General features: G+C 41.3%; 1 pseudogene; it reads right to left on the bottom strand.

Moving 5' to 3' along the window:
• Positions 1-554: 554 nt before the first annotated feature.
• LOC119535192 lies at positions 555-1,427 on the bottom strand (annotated as a pseudogene).
• Positions 1,428-21,037: the final 19,610 nt, after the last annotated feature.

The following is a 21,037-nucleotide window of genomic DNA, read 5'->3' as shown; positions in this document are numbered from 1 at the left end:
TGAGAATTAATTACACTGAAAACAAAGGTGTTATTTTTCCTTTGGATAATAGGAAAGTTTACAAGATCCATTGTAAAGACAGAAAAAAAATCTAGTGTTATGGACAGTGATCTCAAACATGTCCCACTCATAGACACCCAGTAACTTGCTAGGTAAGAATTCATTTTTCCTTATTTCAACCAGATTATGTTTATCAGGAGCACTAATTTGTCAGAATAGAAGAATGAGATAATCAGTGATACCAAGTCAAATGTCTATGATTTCAACCAAAAGATAAGAATCATTTTGGTTTACCTATTTAGGTGGAAGCACAGTTTCTACTGAGAGTTCCGAAATGTTGAAAATAACTTGAAGTTTCTCCCATCACTCCCTGGAAAGCATCATGGTTTATTCCCTGACTTCACTTTACTACCTAAAATACACATAATCTCACCCTGGTCACACCTCCTTTATTCCTCTTATAGAATTTTAAAAAAGATAAATAAGGGTTTATTTCCTTATTTCACAAAGAAAGCTGGCTGAATTGGCTGCTTTTTGGTGACTAGTCAAAGTGACTAAGTCCCATGTCCCATATCCTCATCCAACTTCTCCGACACTTCCTTTGCTTCAGCCTCGGCTGGGGCTGCAGCAGCGGCAGGAGCAGCGGCGGTGACGGCAGCCAAGTGGGCAGCAGCCTCAAATGCAGCTGGATCAGCCGAGAAGGCCTTGACCTTTTCAGCAAGTGGGATGGTGCCATCAGCCTCTACAGACAAAGCCAGGACTCGCTTGAGCCCATTGATGATAGAATGGGGTACTGATGCCACGGCTCGGAAACCAGTTTGCAGATACATGCTGGCAACATTGCAGACACCCAACAGGAAGTGAGGGTGCAGAGTTTCCTCTGTGATGTCAAGTACTTCCAGGTCGTAGATGCTGCCATTGCCAAACACCTGCTGGACCGTCAGCCCAAAAGAGAAGGGGCAGATGCTCAGCATGTCCAGCGGTGTGGCTTCTCTGGCTCCCACTTTGTCTTCAGTCTAATCCTGGTTAGTTGCATGTCACTCAGGATTTCGATGGGGATCCTAGTGGTGATGCCTAAAGCCTGGCAGGAGGACATCTTCTGGGACCACAGCCAGTGTTCTGGGTGGCCGTGGTGACTTTGCATGGGGCAATGGCACCGGCCCAGGTGGCAACTGGCACCTTGTTGGGAGCAGTACGTTCCTGATCTCACTGGGGTCCTCCCTGGTGAACATGAAGCCCATTTTCACCCGATACAAGGCAACAGTTTCTCCAAGGCTGGGTTGTTTTCCAGATGCCCCTGGATAACTCTGCACATGGTGGGGCTCTCACCCATCAGCACAGACAGGCAGGTAGATCTGCTGCATCTGCTTGGAGCCCACATTGTCTACTCCTGCAGATAAACATTTTTGAAAATCACCAAAAATTTGGATGATCTTTTTTTTTTAATTTATCATTTTTTGATTGTGGAATACAACATATATGCAAAAAAGTGATAGCTTTCCAAGTGCAATTTAACAAGTAGTTAGAGAGCAAATTTCAAAGAATATTATAGGTTACAATTCCACAGTTTCAGTTATTTCCTTATTATGAAATATAAAATATATACAAAAATGTAATATCTTTCAAAGTATGATTTAACTAGTACATATATGGGAAAGATCTTAAGGAAGTAGTTGGATGTCCAGGTTGTTCTGTCTTCCCCTGTCATTGCAGTGGTGTGCCAGGGCTGCCACACAGGGTTTAAAGTTGATGTCAGTCTCATGAATACACCTGGCAAGAGCTTTCTGGTAGAATTTATGAACTAAAATTATGCTCTCTATTTTGCTTGTTTACTTGGTTATTGTCTAGTTTACCTCACTAGAATGCAGGCTCCATGAGGGCACTAGCTGCTCTCTTGTTCACTGCTTTAATGCTAAAATAGAACAAGGCCTGGCACCTACTCACCACTCAAGGCATGCTCGTTCAATGAATGAGTGAATGAATCCGTCAGTCAGTCAACAGCTAGAATCACAGAACTCATATATGGATAGAGGCAGAAGGAAACCTAAAGTCCTTCAGTCCCAACCCTCTATTTTACAGATCAGCCAACCATGGGCCATGCCCAGATCACACACAGGCTAGTGGGAAAGACACGGCCACAACTCTTGGTCCAGCGACAGCTCCATTTCAATATACAAAAAGCTACTATGTCATGGCTGGAGTATGGATAGGTGGGAGGAAGGTGGAAACACCTGAAATAGAGAAGGGATGTTTTGGAACAAGAACACACCATTATCTTTAGTATTTTCCATCTTCCCATTGCTACCCAACAGACCTATTAGTGAGGATGGTGATGAAAGCAATGGGGATCCTGAAGGGGAGGGGCAAAATGATGTGTGTGGGGTACCAAATGGAGAAGGGGATTAAAAAGAAGCTGTCCTTTTTTTTTTTTTTTTTTGCCCTTTTCATCATAAACTTAGAGTGCCTTTCCATCTCCCAGTTGCTCTTTGAAAAATTATGAGCCACTGAGTATGTTAAATGGGCTTTCTGTTATGTCATAAATATTCAGACTGGGGATGGTATTTATTCCGTGTGATTAATTCTACTTACTCAGGAAAGTTGTGAAAGGTTTTCACTCGAGGGTATGTCTTTTATGTTTTATCTTTGCTCATGTATAATGCAATTTGTCCTGAGCTGCAGTTGAGACAGTGGAGTTAGCGTTAAGGACTTTTCTTTTTTCCTTTCTTTTCCCTTCTTATGGCAATGCTTGGGAGTACTTAAATTAGATGGTTTGTGTTACCCCCCTCCCTGGGCTGAGATTAAGGTAATTGACGGGGCTCAGTGCCAGAAGTGGTTCCAAATGGCCATTTTAGTTATATGGGTCCAGGGTTAATGGAGAAAAGCGCCATGTTGAGGGTTACAACATTTCCCTTCGCTTCCATTTTAATGAAACTTGCCTGCCAGTGTTTTCTCTTTGAAGAGAAATTTAATAAACAATCACTGGCCTTTCATGTTGAGGGCAAGATTCGTAACGGCATTCATCTCCCCAGGCGTTCTTCCTTGCCGTGTGATTGGATCAAGCCCTTTGCAATGAATACGGGCTGGAGCTCCAGGGTCCCTTCTGCCCAAGAAGAAAATGGGCCGGCAGGGGCAGGGCGGTTTCCAGAATGATTCCAACTCTGCTTGAATTTCTCTGATTTTATGGAACATCCCCCAAGGAAATCAAACCTGAGCCTTGCATTGACACTGAGGACCCTTAAGGAAGGGCTCAGGCCCGTGGAGGCACACCGAGTTCTGGAACGTGAATTTTGGCCAGGGCTGTACTTTGGGGTCAGAAGGAAGCTGAACAGCCAAAGGCTTTTGTTGTTGCAGATGACAATGGACACTCTTAGACTTGACAAGGAAGATTATTATCAAACGGTGCTTATTAAGCGTCCCCATGAGCAAGACACTCTTCTGGGAGCTGTACAAAGCAAGCCCAGGCATGAGTTGGGTTGTGTGCAGCAATTTATGATTAAAGTCACTTGTCAAGGTATACAGCCAGCTAGGGTGGGCTGCAGCCTCCAGCCGCGGCGCTCTGTGGGCCAAGCCTGGGAAGCCACCCTGCAAAGTGGTGAGCTCGAAAGTTCCCTGGTTTCTCCAGTTCTGTAATTAAACAGGACGACAGTGCTCTAAGGAAAGCCTTAGAGGGGAGGGAGAGTGCCCTCACGGAGGCTCTGGGGCATGGAAAAGGAGAACCATCCATTCCTCCGCATGAGTGGGGCGGCTCTGTGTGTGTCCAGAAGGACTCACGACGCTTGTCTCAAAGACCATGACAATGAAAATGTCTGTAGGGTCAGAACTTGGCCACCTTTCAAAAGTGGCAAACCAATTTATTTATTCGTTTGGCCTGCCAGGATTGAGAGAAAGTGGCCACCAGTCATCACTGTTTTGGGCTCCGTAGAGAGCAGGGGACATGACTTTTAACAGCAGGGACATCTGGCTGTGGCCAGTTTTCAATCCCTTAGGGGAAGGGGTGGGGCGAGGAGCACGGGGTAGTGGAAACTCCCCCACACTGTTGGGGGCAGCCCTTCCTGTAGTTGCTGACATGCATACAGTGTTTCTGCATCCTGTTCATCTTTACAAAATCCCACAACCAAAAAGACGATCCACACTTTAGCCAGAGCTATGCTTATTACAGGTAATAGCCCAATATAAAAATTACAATCTGACAGAGCGACTGCAGGATAATTGGCGTTGCCCCTTGGAGAGGGTGGAAGTGAGTTTTGACTTGTGGGTATGGAAGTAGACTGACTAAAGCACTGTTGGGGGTGGAGCTGGAGCTGCTAAGGAGCTCCCGAAATAGCTTTCTAGAGTCAGCCTTGGGGGTCTGTAGATGGCCCAGCTCTGCCCAGGCAGCCACCTAACCTGGAGGCTGAGGCTTTCTCCGATTTAGCCAGATGCAAATTAGATGAGTTGTAGGATACAGGGTCGGGATCCAAGAAGCCCAACCTTCCCCCATTCTCCAACCTCCCTCCACCCATCCCGTTTTATGCCTACGAATCCACACTGAGCTTGGCCTCCAACACTCTAATTATCTGCAAGAAGAAGGATGGTCTTTCCTCTATTTCTCTGGGGAAGAATGCTAACACCAGTGGGATTCTTCTATTGCAATGCAGTATACTAAATTCACCACTCAGCCCATGTGATGAGTGCATGAGCCACTGTAATTGAAAAAAGTTGTTCTCGGTAGAGTGATAAGGGATGAATTTCGTGGCAAACATTATGTCACTAGATCCGGTATAGTGTAGTGGCTAAGAGGCAGTTCCAGAACTTGGCACTATCATCTATTACCTGCGTGAGGTTATGTGAAGTACTGGGCATTCTGATACTTCTGTTTCTGCATCTGTGAAATGGGTATGACAGTAGAATTTACATAGTTTGTTGTGAGTATTAAAGAGTGTGAGATGCAAAGAAAATTGCTGTTATTTTTAAATAATAAAAATTATTCCTTCTTAATCCAGAAGTTCACACAGGTACACTTCCTTTCTTCTCATCTCTTGTGGCCCTCCCTGCAGGGCCAGCCCATCACCCATCACCAGGCACTGTGCCCACAAGGCACTCTGGGCAAAGGGTACCCCTGGAGCAGCTAACACCAAGGTCTGGCACCCCAAGGAATAGCATTTCTGAAAGTTCAGAGCTCAGTGGTAATCACAAATTTACCTAAATGATAACTATAACATAGATAAATCTGTATTGGTCCCTAATATTCTGCCTGAATGAAAATTGCATTTACTGTGTTTACTAACAAAATGATCAGTTCAGAGCCTCATGGCTTTATAGAAACAACAGACAAAAAAGCAAATGGAAATTTGTTCAGAAGCTCTGTGACAGAAGAGTGAATTCCTATTTCAGGTCAGGTTAATAAAATGAAAGGAAAAAAATGTAGAGCTCTAGAGTTGTCTAGTGCCTCTGAAAATGCATGAGTTTTTCAGATTGATTAAATAAATTAAGTGGCTCTTAAATATAGCATTGCATCTGACAGAGCAGTATAACTTGACGAAAACACCACTATTTGGACACTACCCAGAATATGTCTGTGATGTGGCCTGAGCATCTGTAAGTCGAGAAAGTTCTCCAGGTGATTCTGAGGCACAATCAGGGTAGAACCACAAATAAGAACAATCCTAAACTCAGCAAATGACTAGGCAGCCTGAGCTGATTTAGTTAAGCAGACTCATATAAAGTATCACGAAAGAGTTATTTCCATGTTGAAATACATTCTTCCTGTTGATTTATCCCACTATAAAATTAATTGCCTCTATCTCTGGAGAGATATACTTTGGTAATTTTAAGGAAGTCAAGTATTAAGTGGTTATGGAAATGTAAGAGGCTCGGCTAGGAATTACACATACACGACCCTTTCTGTTACCAGCGAGGATTCACCTGCTAATTATAAGTCAAAGTGTCCCAGCACATTATAACATGCATAATAAATATCCTTAATGGAAGAGGAGTAGTGGAAATCATTTAGGTAGATTTGTAATTACCACTGAGCTCTGAACTCTCAGAAATGCTATTCCTCGGGGTGTCAGCACTTGGTGTTAGCTGCTCCGGGGGTACCCTTTGCCCGGAGTGCTTTGTGGGGGGGGACAGTGCCTGGTGATGGGTGCTGGGCTGGCCCTGCAGGGAGGGGACACTTGCTCCTGGTCCTGGCTGAGAACATCCTCGTTCTAGCCCAGCTGGCCTCAGAGTGCCGACCGCATGCTCACTGCCGCTCACTCACCTCTGCCACCATACACCCTCTCCCTCCTCCAGCCACCATCGACTTCAATGGGAAACTTCTCTGCATGACAAACTGGTCCCCCTTTGGAGTTCCACATTCATCTAATCGCATAGTTTCATAGACAAATGCACTATTTAGAAAATAGAGTGTTTAGAGAACTACGGCAACTAAAACAAACATGCCTTGGCTCTGAAGGTGAACAGGATAGTTTTATATCATTAGATCCGATAACTAAGACCCTTTATGAGGGTGACTTTGTTGGGAGGTGACATCTGTGTCGGCGGGAGACTTCTGGCTCCTTGCAGGTTTCTTCTGAGGCCTTCCAAGCAGTTTGCCCGATAGTTGAAGGCCTCTGCTCTCCTCAGGTCATGTTTACCGAAGGTGCTTGTTTTTGTCTCTCCATTTGTCGGTTACAGGACACAGGCAGGACGAAGCCTGTTGTAACTGACCACCAAGGGAGCCAGCTCTGTTCACAGATTATGGTTGCCTTGGCAACCAGCCTTGCTGACGTCACCACAGCAAACATAGAATGAATGGCTGGGTCAACACCCCAGATAAAAAAGAGGGTTATGCAACTGTTTGCTGAACCCTTGGCAGAATTGTTTCTGGACGTTTCCCAGAGTATCCCCGTATTCAGAAATCCCAAATGAAGAATTCTTATTTAAACCCATAACAAGTATTTCCATTGTTTGTAGGAAAGAGCTGTTGCTTTTGGGAATATAAATTAAGGACTGTAAACGATTCGAACTGGGTGTTGCTTCAGTTTCGGCAGTGCCTCAAAAGCCTATTTAATGGTGAGCTTTCCCTAAACAGGAAACCATAGAGGCCACTCATGTATTTCTAATTATCTACAGAAATAATTTCATCTACTTAGATTAAAAATTTTAGTCATTAAATTGTTTTACTCTCATCTCAGCTCAAGAGAGTCTTGAAAAGGAATTTTATAATGCAAAAATAAGCTTTTGCAAAAAAAAAAAAAAATGTCCAGAGACAGGACGGAGCCTCTCTTTGTGGAAAAGCAAATTGGCAAACAGAATAATTTACTCAAAAGAGTGAGTACAAAGGAGCAAGGTTCTGTCTGGGATCCCCTAGTTCCCCAAACCATTTAATTCTATGCAAACAATTAAATGGTAATAGAATCCAGGTTTCTAGAGTGGTTTGTGTTTATTTCTGTCTCTGACTGTAGAGAAACACTGCGCAGAGTATGACTGTCACCGTACCTGGGTGCCACCCACGGGGTGTGTGTTCTCTGTTCTCCCCATGTCTGTTCGCTTCTGCATTTTTCCTGTTTGAGAATTTCTCTTATACTTTCAGAGCTCTAACGCCTGGAGGTGTCCTTCTTCTCAACCTCTTCCTCTCCTCATCCTTTGTTTCTTCTTTTTCATGGTAGAATCATATCTGGTGCTTCATACAAAGTAGGCATTGACGGCTGGTTGTCTTCTACCTAAATAGCTCGTTCCAGATGCCTGAAAGGAGGTCCCTCTTCCTTCCTGCCTGCTTGCTCCTCAGGATCCAGGTGATGTCCCACCTCCGCCATAATGAGTACATGGCTCACATCACTCTAACCTCAAACTGTATCATATGCAACAGTGGTTTGTTCCTTCCTTAAAATTTGGCTGGGGGAAGGGGACCAATGAAAAATTTAAAGACTTCTTTTATTCTTACTTTGTAAATTGCTCATGGCCCAAATGAATTCTTTTAGATTGAATGACTGATAAGTATAGCCAGTCAATAATAACCAAATAATTTCAAGATGTCTTCCTTTTCATCATGCTATTATTTCCAATACTTAGTTTAGATGCAACCTGCTCTTTCTGGGAAATTCTGGAGAAAACTAATGAGCATAACTGAAAAGCCATATCAATATGTGTGCGTGTGTACATATATATGTGTGTGTGTGTGTATATATATATATATATATATATATATATATTTTTTTTTTTTTTCTGGAGCAAGTATTTCAAATAGCACTTATTTTTAATTTTGACAAACTCTAATTTATCATTTTCTTCCTTTTCGTGTTTAGTCCAAGAACTCTTCGTCAAGTCCTAGGTCTTGGAGATTTTATCCTGTGTTTTTCCGAAAGGGATTATATTTTTAAATTTTACATTTAAGTCCATTATACATTTTGAGTTAATTTTTTTATGAGGTATGAGGTTTAGGTTGCAGGTAATTTTTTTCTGTGTAGATGTCCAGTTTCTAGGACCAATTGTTAGAAAGGCTAGCATTCCTCCGTTGAATTGCTTTGTTAAATTTAATTTTTGTTAAAAAATTAAATGGGCTTATTTGTGTGGGTTTATTTCTGGGCTTTCTATTCTGTTCCTGTTATCCACATGGCTTTCCCTCCTACCAGTATCACATTGTCTTGATTACTGTAGCTATATAGTAAGCCTTAATATTGGGAAGAGTGATTTCTCCCACTTTCTTCTTCTTTTTCAGGATTATTTTGGCAATTCCAGGGCCTTTCCTTTTCCATATAAATTTTAGAATAAGCTTGTCTACAAAAACATTTCCAAGATTTTGATGGGAATTGCATTATACATATAGATCAACTAAGGGAAAACTGACAACTCTACTATGACCATGAACACGGTGTGTCTCTCCAATTATTTAGGTATTCTATGGATTTTTTTCATCTGCATTTTGTAAATTTCAGTGTGTAGATCCTTACATGTTTTGTTAGGTTTATATCTAAGAATTTCATTTTCTTTGGAACAACTGTAAATGGTATTGTGCTTTTTATTTGTTTGAACTTGTTCACTGCTAATATGTACAAATGGAATTGATTTGGGGGTGCTGATCTTGTATCCTGTGACCTTAACAAACTCACTGACTTGTTCTAGGTGTCCTTTTGTAGATTCCTTAGCATTTTCCATTCAGACAATCATGCCATCTGCGAAGAGAGACAGTTCTATTTTTCCCTTTCCAATCTATATGCCTTTTATTCCTTTTTATTGCCTTATTATACTTGCTATAACTTCCAATTCTATGTTGAATAAGAGTAGTGAGAGCAGATAGGTGTCCTTGCATTGTTCCTAATCTTAGAGGAAAGCATTTGATCCTTTACCATTAAGCATACAAATAGCTGCAGGAATTTTGTAGATGCTCTTCATAAGGTTGAGCAAGTTCTCCCATTCCTAGTTTGTTGAGTTTTTAACATGAAGTGGTGTCAAATTTTGTGAAATGTTTTTTTCTGCATCAATGGATATGATCACGCAATTTTTCTTTAACCTGTTAGAACGGTGGATTTTACCAATTGATTTTTGAAATTTGAACTAGCCTTGCATACAAAAAGAAACCCAACCTGGTTGTGGCATATTATTCTTTTTAATTTATTGCTGGATTTGATTTGCACATACTTCCTGGGGGATTTTGTGTTTAAGTTCATGAGAGATATTGAACTGTGGTTTACTTTTTGTATGTTGTTTTTCTGTGGTTTTGGTCTCAGGGTAATACTGACTTCATAAAATGAGTTGGGAAGTCTTTCTGCCTCCAAATTTCTGGAATAGGTTAGGTAAAAATGATGTTAATTCATCTTCAAATATTTGGTAAAAGTTTCCATTGAAACTATCTGGGCTTGGAGATCCATTTTTCAGGAGCTTTTAAATTTTGAGTTCAATTTCTTTAATTATTACATGGCTATTCAAGTTATCTATTTCATCTGGGCTGAATTTTGATAGCTTGTAGTATTCAAGGAATTGGTCCATTCCTTTTAAATTGTTGAATTTATGAACATAAACTTGTTTGTAGTATTTCTTTATTATCCTTTTAATGGCTGAAGGATCTGTTATGATGTCCCCTGTTGCATTCTGGATATTTGTGATTTAGGTCTTTTCTTTTTATTTGTGTCAGTCTTGCCAGAGGCTTGTCAGTTTTATTGACGAGGCCCAGTTTTTGTTTCAGTTATTCTGTTTTCTTGTTTTCAATATAATATATTTCTGCTTTTCTTATTATGTTGTTTCTTATGCTTGCTTTGTGTTTATTTTGCTAATCTTTTTCTGGTTTCAATCAAATTCTTATCAGTCCCTCTTTTAAAACATGTGTAGTTTGGAAATTTGAGTCTGTCAGAGCCCAACAACTTGGCAGACTTGTTGAATTTGTTGGAGACTCAAGGCTAATGTGCCTCTAATTCCCTAAAAGGCACATTAGTGGGTAATTACAACAAATAAAGGCTAATGGGAGAGCCACATCTGTTTTGTTGTTGGCTTAGAGAACAATTCTGAGAAGAATTCTGGGTTAGGAGATTTACTCAAATTGCTTGACCCTCTTTGGCCACCCCCAGTCCCAATCCAATGCATACCTGCAAGGGGCCATTGTCTAATGAAAGGTCTCTTGAACTCATGTGTGTGTGTAGGAAAAACACACAAAGCCACATATTGATTCTCATCCTGTTCTGACACAGTGACCTGGCTGATGACTGTAGACAGGCCACTCACTTTTCTGACCCTGGAAAGGCCACAGTGTATGCCTAGGAGGAGGAATGCCAGGCGTAGATGTTATCTTCTCTCCTCCTAAGGGACCCAAAGTATTTTCCAAATGAACTGACCAAAATCCATTTAAAAGAGAGCTGGTCTGCTTTAATTGCTCCCAAGATATGGGTAGTGTAGGTGCTAATGTCCTGAAACTTTCCAGGTGGCTATTTTTGGAGAAGTTGGTGTAACAAAACTTCCACTTGGGATGCAGAGAACCTAATTTATTTTAATGTGAAAATAATTAAAAACCTGTTCTTATAGGTTTTCCCTATTATGTTACCTAATTCCTATCTCTCTCAGGCAATGAGCGTGCAGTGTGTTCACTAAATCCCATTTAATCCTCCTCTTTCTCAGCACACAAGATGACTACACTGCCTCGTCTCCTTTCCAGTTAGATTGGGACCATGTGATGGCTCTTGCCAACAGAGTGTGGGCAGAAGAGTGGTATTCCATTCCCAGTTCTGATCTTTAAAAATATTATATCTGAACTTACAGCCCATTGTTCTCTAGACTCAGCCATGTGTTGAGTTCATGTCATTAAAAGGTAGAGGCAGCCTGCATCCTTGAGTTACTAGAGGGAGGAGAGATGCCCTGCAGGGACGCCTTCTCCATTGGAATTTCTGTGAGTGAGAATCGGACTTTTTTGTGTTAAGCCACTGAGATTTCTGGATTAATTGATTACCATGGGATAGGCAAGCCTATTCTGACTATGCATTCTCCTCATATTTGCTTCTACTTTGTGCCTCAGCCCGATTCTCACAGAATTTGGGCTTTTACTGAGAACTTGAAAGTCCTTGAAAATCCACCTGATGCTTGAGTCTCCTCTACCAGATCTTACTTGAGGGATTTTCATCTTTTCCTATGTCATCCACTTAGAGTCATGCTAACTTTTATACATTCTCTTTACATTGAGCTGTATATAAAATGGCACCTGTATTTGGCCATTTAACTAGGTTTCTCACTAACATTTCTCACCCACCATCAACCACTTCTCAGCTAGTCCACAGAAGAAAGTCATAACTGCTAAGGGATATTACATGCATTTGAACAGGGTTCATAATTTAATACCAACTTGTTTGGTCTTGCCTTTTCACAAGTGCTTCCAAACTTTGCAGACATCTAAGCATCTGCTTTTGGGTTGTCCTCATTCTAACTGCCCGCTTGCTGTTTTGGACATCAATACTCTGGCATGGTTTCTGGTTTTGTTCTTTCCTCTCTGGGCAGCATCTTCCATTGTTTCTGGAGAGGAGGGTCCTACCTCAACTCCCAGCTTGATAGAATCTTACCCCATTGCCTCTCTGGCCTCTGAAGTGCCCTGGTCAGACCAGTTGAGCTCTGCCTTACTCAGCTTCCCCCGACTCGAAGGAAGAGCAGTTTAGGACTAGAAGGGGATACAGAGTAGAACAGGCACCTCATCTTAGCCAATGTCCTGCAGTCAAGTCTAGTAAAATACACAACAGAAATGCAAGCGCTCAGGCTAAAACATCAGGGGCTAACAGAGGCCACTCTTTCCTGAGAAAATCTTCTTTAAGATTTAAGATAATTTTGTTGAGTTTCGGGAAATTTTAGTTCTCTTCTCAAAGGTCACCTCATCAGAGAGACCTTCTCTGGCCATCCTCCCTACTTCCCTCCTCATCATATTCCACATCCTTTCCCTTCATTAGCTGTCTTCATAGCACTTTCCACCACTTGACATATATTCATTTACTGTTTGTCTCCTCAGAATAGAAAGTAAGCTTCTTGACTCTATTTGTTCACTGCTATATCCTCATGCCTAGGACACTTCCTTGCATACACCAGACATTCAATAAATATTTGCTGAATGTTGACTAAATAGCAGAATGAAGGCTCTTAAAGAGTAGATTAGTGAGCTGGAAAATGAAGTTGAGGAATTCCCCAAGAATGTATTACAAAAATAACAAAGAGATGGAAAAAGTGAAAGAAAATTAAGACATAATTTCACAAGTTCCAAACACACCAAATTAAAGTACTAGAAAGAGAAAATAGAATGAAGGAGAGGTAATACTCAAAGAGTTGCTGAAGAAAATCTTCTATATCTGAAGAAAGATATTGGTAATCAGATTGAAAGTGCTCATTGAGCACCAAGGAAAATAAAGGAAAAGACACATCATAGAGAAATTCCAGAGTACTCAGGTGAAAGCAAAATCTCTGTAAGTGCCTAGAGAAGAAGATTAGATAACTACAAAGATACTTTACCAGAGGTACACCTTTGAAGGAGGGGGGGTGGACAGAAACAGGTAGGTACCTCCCCTCCTCCACCCAGAGGATAGATCAGAGAAAATGCCAACCCGCAAACAAATGGCAGGAGAGAAGGTGAGGGAAAGCATCGCAATACACACACACACACACACACACACACACACACACACACACAAACACACACATTAAGAAGGCAGGAATAGGTCCAAATGAATCAATAACTAAAATAATATAAATGCCAAAACAAGTAAGAAATTCAATCAGTCATAAAAAAAAATCATCACAAAGAAAATCCCAGGACCAGATGGGCTTCACTGGTGAATTCTATGTAATGTTTCAAGAAGAATTTACACCAAGTTCATTGCAAATTCTTAAAAAAAAAAAAAAAATTACAGGAGGAGAGAACACTTTCTAATTCATTCTATGAAATTGTTATTACTGTAATACCAAAACCAAAGACGTTACAAGAAAAGAAAACTATAGATCAATATCCCCTATGACTATAGATGCGGAAGTCGTCAACAAAACATAGTACTAGCAAGCCAAATATAGCAACACAGAAAAAGGATTATACAGCATGATCAAGTGGGATTTATCCCAGGAATGCAAGGTTGATTGCCAAAACCAATCAATGTGAACACCATACTAATACAACAAAACACAAAAGCTACAAGATGATTTCAGTAGACACAGAAAAAGCATTCAACAAAACCTCATATTGTTTCATGATAAAAATACTCAGCAAACTAGGAATGGAAGGAGATTTCCTCAGCCTGATAAAGGATGTCTACTCAAACCCAGAGCTAACATCATAGTTAATGGTGAAACACTGAATGCCTTCCTTCCAGATGAGGAACAAGACGAGGCTGTCTGCTCTCGCCACTTCTCTTCAACATCTTAGTGGAGGTTCTAGCCAGCGAAATTGGCAGGAAAAAGAAATAAAAGTATCTGATTGGAAAGGAAGAAATATAACTATCTAATCTCCTAGAACCAATAAAGGAGGGCAGCATGGTTGCAGGATACAACATCAATATACAAAAACCAAAATGAACAATCTGAAAAGAAAATTAAGAAAACAATTCCATTCCTCAGTATCTACCCCAAAACCTTCTTGCCGATGCACATAAGGAATCATGAATAAGGATGTTCCCTGCAACATTTTTTGTACTGATAAAAGATCAACAACTGAAATGGCCACTAATTGAAGACTGTTGGAATAAACCAAGGAATGTCATGAAAAGATCTCCAAGATGTGTTGAGGAGTGTAAAGCCTAAGTTGCAGAACAATAAATAATGAGAAACCACTATGTAAAATAAAACAAAAAAAGGCATAAAGCATTATCGTGCATTTCTATAGACTACATATGCTCATATGTAAATGTATCAAAAATGAACAGAAAGAACACTTACAAACTGATTATGAGTTTACCTCTTGGAAGGGCACTGGGATGGGGGACTTAGGCTTTACCAGTATTGTTTGACTTTTCATGAAATACAGTCATGCAATTATGAATTTTTATATTTTGTAGAATTTTTTAAAAGGTCAATAAAAAAACACTTTATTGGCAGTTTTGATGAGTATCATGTGTGATTTGATCAAGGCAAACCACTGCCCAATGGCAAGGTGGGTACTAAAAAAATACACTACTGCCTTCCAAGTCTTAGCTCAAACAAATAAATCAAGGGTAGGGAGATAATGATGAAAAGTTAGCTTTTTGATATTGTTGTTTAACCTTACCAGGTCTTTAACATGATTAGGTCCTGGGGGTGCTTGAGTAGAAACCCTCTTGGAACTGCTAGTGGGTCTGTTATTAAAAATAATGACAGTAAAATGAAGCAGGGAAACATTAAACATAATACCCATGTACTTTCAAACAATTAATTTTAACTTAAAGTCTATAAAAGTATACTCATTCACCAAGCTTTGGATGTCAGACTGAGGCCCTTGCTCCATTATAGGCCTTTACCTGGGGTTCCCTGTCCTTTTGCAAAACTCCCTCTTGTAAAACATCATCCTTCATCTCCAGATTAGCTTTCTTTAAACTGGATCAAAAGTGAAGGCACCTACAAAACAATCGGAGTTCAGAATCCTTGTGGACTTCTGCAATTCACTATCGGATCATTGTCGTTGCCTAGCCCTCACCTAATATGACAATATTTGTTTTAGCAACTCACTTTTATCTAGTTTTTCTGACAGTCAACTTAGTTTTATAGACATGGTTGTCTTTTGATAGTTATTTTCATCAATTTACTTAACACATAATTAAATCACATAATTATAGTAACAAAGACAACTGTTGTAAGAGGTATTCACTGACTCGGAGTGAGCCAACACATTCACAGTTGGGAACAGAAGATGCCCGGCAATGCCTCCAGCAAACTAGGCCATTATTTTGTCTTACAGACAGAATGGAGGGCTCTGTGGATGCTAATCGAATGGGAGTTGGTTGGGAAAGCTTCTACAGTGTCTCATGATATTACAGACAACCCCAGGAATGCCTGAATCCACCTATCAAATCACTCCTTGAAGGGTATGTGAAGGTGATATTCGAAAGAAACAGGAACATCACTTCTTGGGCTGTGTGGCTCCCTGGTAAAGAAGAGTTACAGTAAGAGCCACAAGGTGGGATCTTCCCACTGTCTGGCTAGCTTCCTAGCACAAGAGCTTGGGTGACAGGCCTGGGTGAGAAAGGGGAGGGTTGCAGGGTCTCCAAGTGGACCTCAAGTCCCCCTACTCACCCAGCCGCATGGAAAGAGGATCAGTGGGGAAAAGTAGGGCACTAACTAGCTTGTGGAGTAGACTTTTCAACCCAATGCATGCAAGGCAGATGGAAAGAAGAGGAAAGGTGGGGTTTTGTAATTGTTTGTTTTGGCTCATTATTTATTTTTGGTAACATGGTGAACAGCTGTGAACACAGTGCCCCACATCCAAGCCTGGAGTGTCACCTGTAACCTGAATCCTTCTCCTGTCTCCCTTCCCTGGTCTCCCCACCAAGAACAGCCAACATCCTGGGTCTTCTGCTTATCATTCTATTTATTTTTTTGGTTTTCAACATACGTATGCTTACACTTTGACTTAGTCATAGTAAAAAAAATTTTTTTAAACTGTACTGTCTTACTACTTTGCTCATTATTGTCTGCTCTGAAAGTCTAAGAGGTGGTGTACAAGATTCAGTAGAAGCCTGAAAATAATTGCATTATCCAAGAGAGAGACCAGTCATATGAGAGAGAGAGACAAATGGCCAGCTTCCTGCAAAAAAGTTAGAAATAGCTAACTTAGCTTCCCTTTGTTCTAAAGAGCCCTTGAGCTTCCTTTTTCTTCTATATTTAGTTTCTTTTTGTCGTACCAAGGTTTTTGACCTACTTGATGCATTGCAATCTGGAATGGTCCAAAAGTGTGGTCATGGTTGTACCGGGTGATCTGGTTGATTGGAGCCTTGGGAGCAAAGGGGATATTTTCCTGTTAGGAAACAAGGTATAATTGTCATCGACACTATAGATGGGGAAGCCACAAAAAGTTGACTTTTCTACGGAAGCCCAACCGACTTAGGAAAGTTGTTTCAAAACTAATCTGAACGTATCTCAATTGTGCAAGGCTACTTCTCTCTACCCTTCCCTCTTTCTTTGTTGTCCTGTTGTGAGAGGGAAAAGCATCCATACTTCCATCCGTCTGTGCTCTTAGTTGCTTATTCTGTAAGCTGCTCTGAGACCTGGAGTAAGTGTTTGGAATTTTTAAAGATAGATTTTCCTGGTGTCCCACAAGACAGCCAGTGTTACTTTGAGTTTGAAATGGAAGGAAAGGTAGGGAAGCTTCAGTGGCCAGCATGTGATCCCGGAACCTCTTTCTGAGTAACTGGCATGACGGGAACTGATTTGCCCAGCAAATCGGTGCATCTGCAGGAGACTGAATCTAATTGCAATGTGAAAACTGTAAGGAAAGCTAGTGCTCTCCCAATGTCTCAAGTCTGGCTGTAGCTGCAAACACAGCAGGCTCGCCTGTCTGAGGTCAAAATCGATGGTGGAGAGAGATGCTTACAGGGATTGACTCAGCAGGGGCTGATGACAAACGGAGAAAAATTAGTCCAAATACCTTGATAAAGAAAATTTTAGCTCACCCCTTAAGGACAGTTGTCCAAAGGAATATCTCACCTATGTGTGCACTTAGTTGGTTGATTTCTATACTAGGCACTTGTGTGGTCATAAGGCATGGGTTGACAAATAAGTATGTTCTCTCTTCACAAGAAATCTACAGATTCAGTCTGAAAGCACCTCAATGACAATAACTCAGATTGAGTGGGATCAGTATTACACTGGGCAGTGAGAGTTTCTAGCAGAAGAAATGAACACTCATTAAGCGCTTTCTGTGTGCCAGACACAGTACTGATGAGCGGTATTTTAGATCTCATCTCTTGTTCGGCAATAACCACGTTCTTCAGGAATCTTATCACCGCTACAGAGCAGAGGGGTCACGATAAACATTTTGTTCTCTTAGTACTGTCCCATGACTAGGACCTTGTGTCATTTTTTCAGGGGACTGAATCTAAACTCTATTGACAGAAAGCCCCTATAAATCTTTATATTTATGGCTCTTATGGTTTATTGCTGATGACTTCTACAAGTGTTTTTAATTAGACAGGGAACCAATTTTAAAAACAAAAAGTTAGGAAAAAGGGAATAACAATAGGTGAACAAAAACCCTTTGGATTTTTTTTTTTTTTTTTTTTACAATTTTCCGTTGCTCTGCTGCTATGGATTTAGACAAGTTGAGCCATGACACTGATTTATTGCAATTGATACTCACAGAATTTTCCAATGCAATCTAAAGAGATCACTACTGTAATTCTGGTAGGAAAATCTTTAAACCCAATTGAAACAAGTACTGAGTAATTGTTAATTGGATGAGAGCAGAGTTTCTAGAAGCCGTTCTCAACCTTGGCTATTTTAAAAACTCCAGATGCCCCTGGACACACCTTAAGCCAACTAAATCAGAATCTCTGGTGGAGGGACCCAGGTATCCGTATTTTTTTTAAGTGCCCAGGTGACTCCAATGGGCAACCAAAGCTTGAGGAATATCCTACACCAGGGATTTTTAAACTCTAATCTGCCTTCAAATGCCTCCAGGGGTCTTGTCAAATGCAGCTTTCAAAAGCAGTTTGTTCCAACAAACTCCAAGCTCATGCTAGCTCCGCTGGTCCACAGCAGGCTTTGAGTAGGCGGGGTCCAAGTGAAATGTTCCTCAAAGTGAGGTCCAAATCACTGAGTTAGAATCACATGGGAAGTGGGCGGGGTGGTGGGTGGGGTTCTTGCTAAAATGCAGATTTCTGGATCCCATCCAAGATCCACTCAATCAGAATCTCTGGGGGTGGGTTAAGAACAATCAGCTCAAACAGCTGGATCTCCCACCCCAGATCTTCAATTTAATTGGTTTAGGCTGGAGCCAAGGCAGTTTTAGTTTGTTGAGTCGTCCAGGTGATTCCAGCGTGCAGTTAAGGATTGCAAGCCCAGAGTTAGAGCAGTGGTTTCCAAACTTGTCTGAACATTGGAATCACCTGAGAGCTTCAAAAACTACTGTTACCTGTGAGCCACCCCCAGAGACCAATTTAATTGGTCTGGGGTGTGGCCTGGGCTTTGGAATGGTTAAAAGTTTCCCCAGGTGATTCCAATGTGTAGACAAGTTTGGAAACCAGTGGGTTCATATTTAACACATTGTCCAGGTAATTCTTATACATGTTAAAGCTTGAGAATCTCTGCCTGGGAAGAAACTCACAGTTAAGTCTTTCATTGGTGTAAAGGGAAACTGCCTGCAAGGACTTTGTTTGTAATTCTATGAGCAGCTTTAGAACTATGACTAAATCTACAATATGCATTTGATTCAGCTGTTGTAAAAGAGTGCACGTAAGCAACAGAAAGGCAAGGTGAAAAGGATTTATCCAAATACAGCTGTATCGCAGAACTGTTAGGTCACTCGGAGTTATTGATATGAAAGAAGATTAATACCAAAAGTATTTGGTTCTAGCTGGGTGTTTTTAGTCCTTTATGTCTAACTTTCCCAAGCCTCAGATTTGAATGTTGAATTTTTGGTGGTTACCATTAATTGTGTTAGCAGAGAGTTCTATTTTTACGGGAGAAGAATGAGCTTTACATTGATGGTTTCTGACTGCCTTGATGACCTTATGCTCTTCTGAACAAATGCTTGCTTCTTTGTACCAATCATTTTGGATGTGGTTAACAGGATATGCTTGAGTTATGTGCCTGAGCTTGTTCCTCCAATGCACACCCTCAGTCAGGCCACTTTGAGTCCTTCTCTAGGAATTTTTCAACCAGAGCTGGGAGAAATAAGTCCCTCTCCTCTCTGGTCATAAAGCACTGTGGCCGTGGGGCTCTGCTTTGCGTGGTATGGAGGAGGCCTGCCCGCAGTGGGGGAGAGTGAGCCCAGCTCAATGAGAGAAGCAGGGTGAGATGGGAAGAGAGAAACTGCTATGGGTTGACTTAGACCCCTCAAAAGGATGCGAGTCCAAACCCCCATACTTTAGAATGTGACCCATATGGAAATAGGGTCATTGTAGGTGAAATTAGTTAAGATGAAGCCACACTGGAGTACCCTTTACTCCAATCTGACTGGTGTCCTTATAAAGAAGAGGAAAAGAGACAGAGAGACACAGGGAGGATGGCCTTGTGAAGACAGAGGCAGAGATGCATGTGATAGAGCTGCATCACCGAAACTTGCCACCACCCCCAGAAGCTAGAAGAGGCAGGGAAGGGTTCCTCCCCAGAGCTGTCGGAGAGCATGGCTTACTGACACTTTGATGTGAGAACTGTAGGAGAATACATTTCTATTGTTTTAAGGCCCGGAGCCTGTGGTAATTTGTTACAGTAGCCCTAGGAAGCTAATATAGAGTCCCTAGTCGCCATCCCTGAAGCCCTGGGAACTGCCCTGTTTACTGTCTCTGCAGACACTTGGTTATTCCATTTTACCTTCCATTCCAGCGCATTCTAGTGTCATGCCGATGCATCTCCATTTCTGCTTAAGCAGGTTTGAAGAGCTTTCTGTCAAGTGCAAGACAAAGAGGCATTTTTCCCTTAGTATATTGCTCTAGATATGCAGGAGGAGAGATACAACCTCTAGAGAGTTCACCTTGAACTAGAAATAAAGGAAATATGGAGTCAGGTCATCTTGGGACATAGGAAAAATTCTAGTGGTTGAGAGATGGAAATGGGCAAGTGGTTGGTAGCAGAGGAGAGATTCTCAAACATGAACAGAAACAAACTTGTGTGGACACCACAGGCAGAAATAAGGCTGCTGGTTTCCCACAACGCCTACCAAAGTCATCAGGTTGTGCAATTTGGGACCAGAATTATTTAATAGGTGTTAGTTGTTCAGCTTGCCACATGCTGGGATTTGTTGGGCTTTTAGGGTGATAATCAACAATATTTATACCACACTTCGTAATTTATAAAGTGTTTTCAGATCCATTATTTCATTCTCCAGACAAGGGAAATTGTTCAGAGAGAGACTGAGGCTTCCCAAAGATTCCAATTGCCAAGTGGAACCGAGACTCAGACTCAGATTTTTTTATATCCACTCTGTGTACTTTTCAATGAACCCATATGTCTGTCTCCAAGGAGTAGATAATATCACTGGGGAGACATCAACTCAACCAATTAGAGAGACCTTTCCAGGAAAATATTTCCCTAATTTTGTAATGCAACTCAACAAGAATATAGGAATTCCTTCCACTATTAAGTGACAGATGTGTGTTGGTGATAGAAACAGAAGAGCACAGTAACTGTGATAGGAATCTCCAAATGAGTATTTGTCTCGGCACATCCTTTCCACTGAAATATGTGAGGTCAGTGGGTAGACTTTACAACAAGGAAGATCACTAGGCAAGGAATCAGGAATCTGGAACCTAGCCAAGTGTCATCATTAACTGTCAAGCTTGTGACCCTTCTGGGCCTCGGTTTCCTCATCTGTAAAATGAAAGGGTAGGACTAGATGATCTCTGAAGCCCTTTCAGCCTTGTAATTCTGTTCTTTACTAGAATGCTCACAGAAAATATGCTATGCCATGGTTTACAGCTCACTGTAATTACAGGGTTCA

This window comes from Choloepus didactylus, chromosome 5 (genome assembly GCF_015220235.1).
Source record: "Choloepus didactylus isolate mChoDid1 chromosome 5, mChoDid1.pri, whole genome shotgun sequence".
NCBI lineage: Eukaryota > Metazoa > Chordata > Mammalia > Pilosa > Megalonychidae > Choloepus > Choloepus didactylus.
The sequence above is the reverse complement of the archived record's forward strand: the minus strand, read 5'-3'. Positions and strand labels throughout refer to the sequence as shown.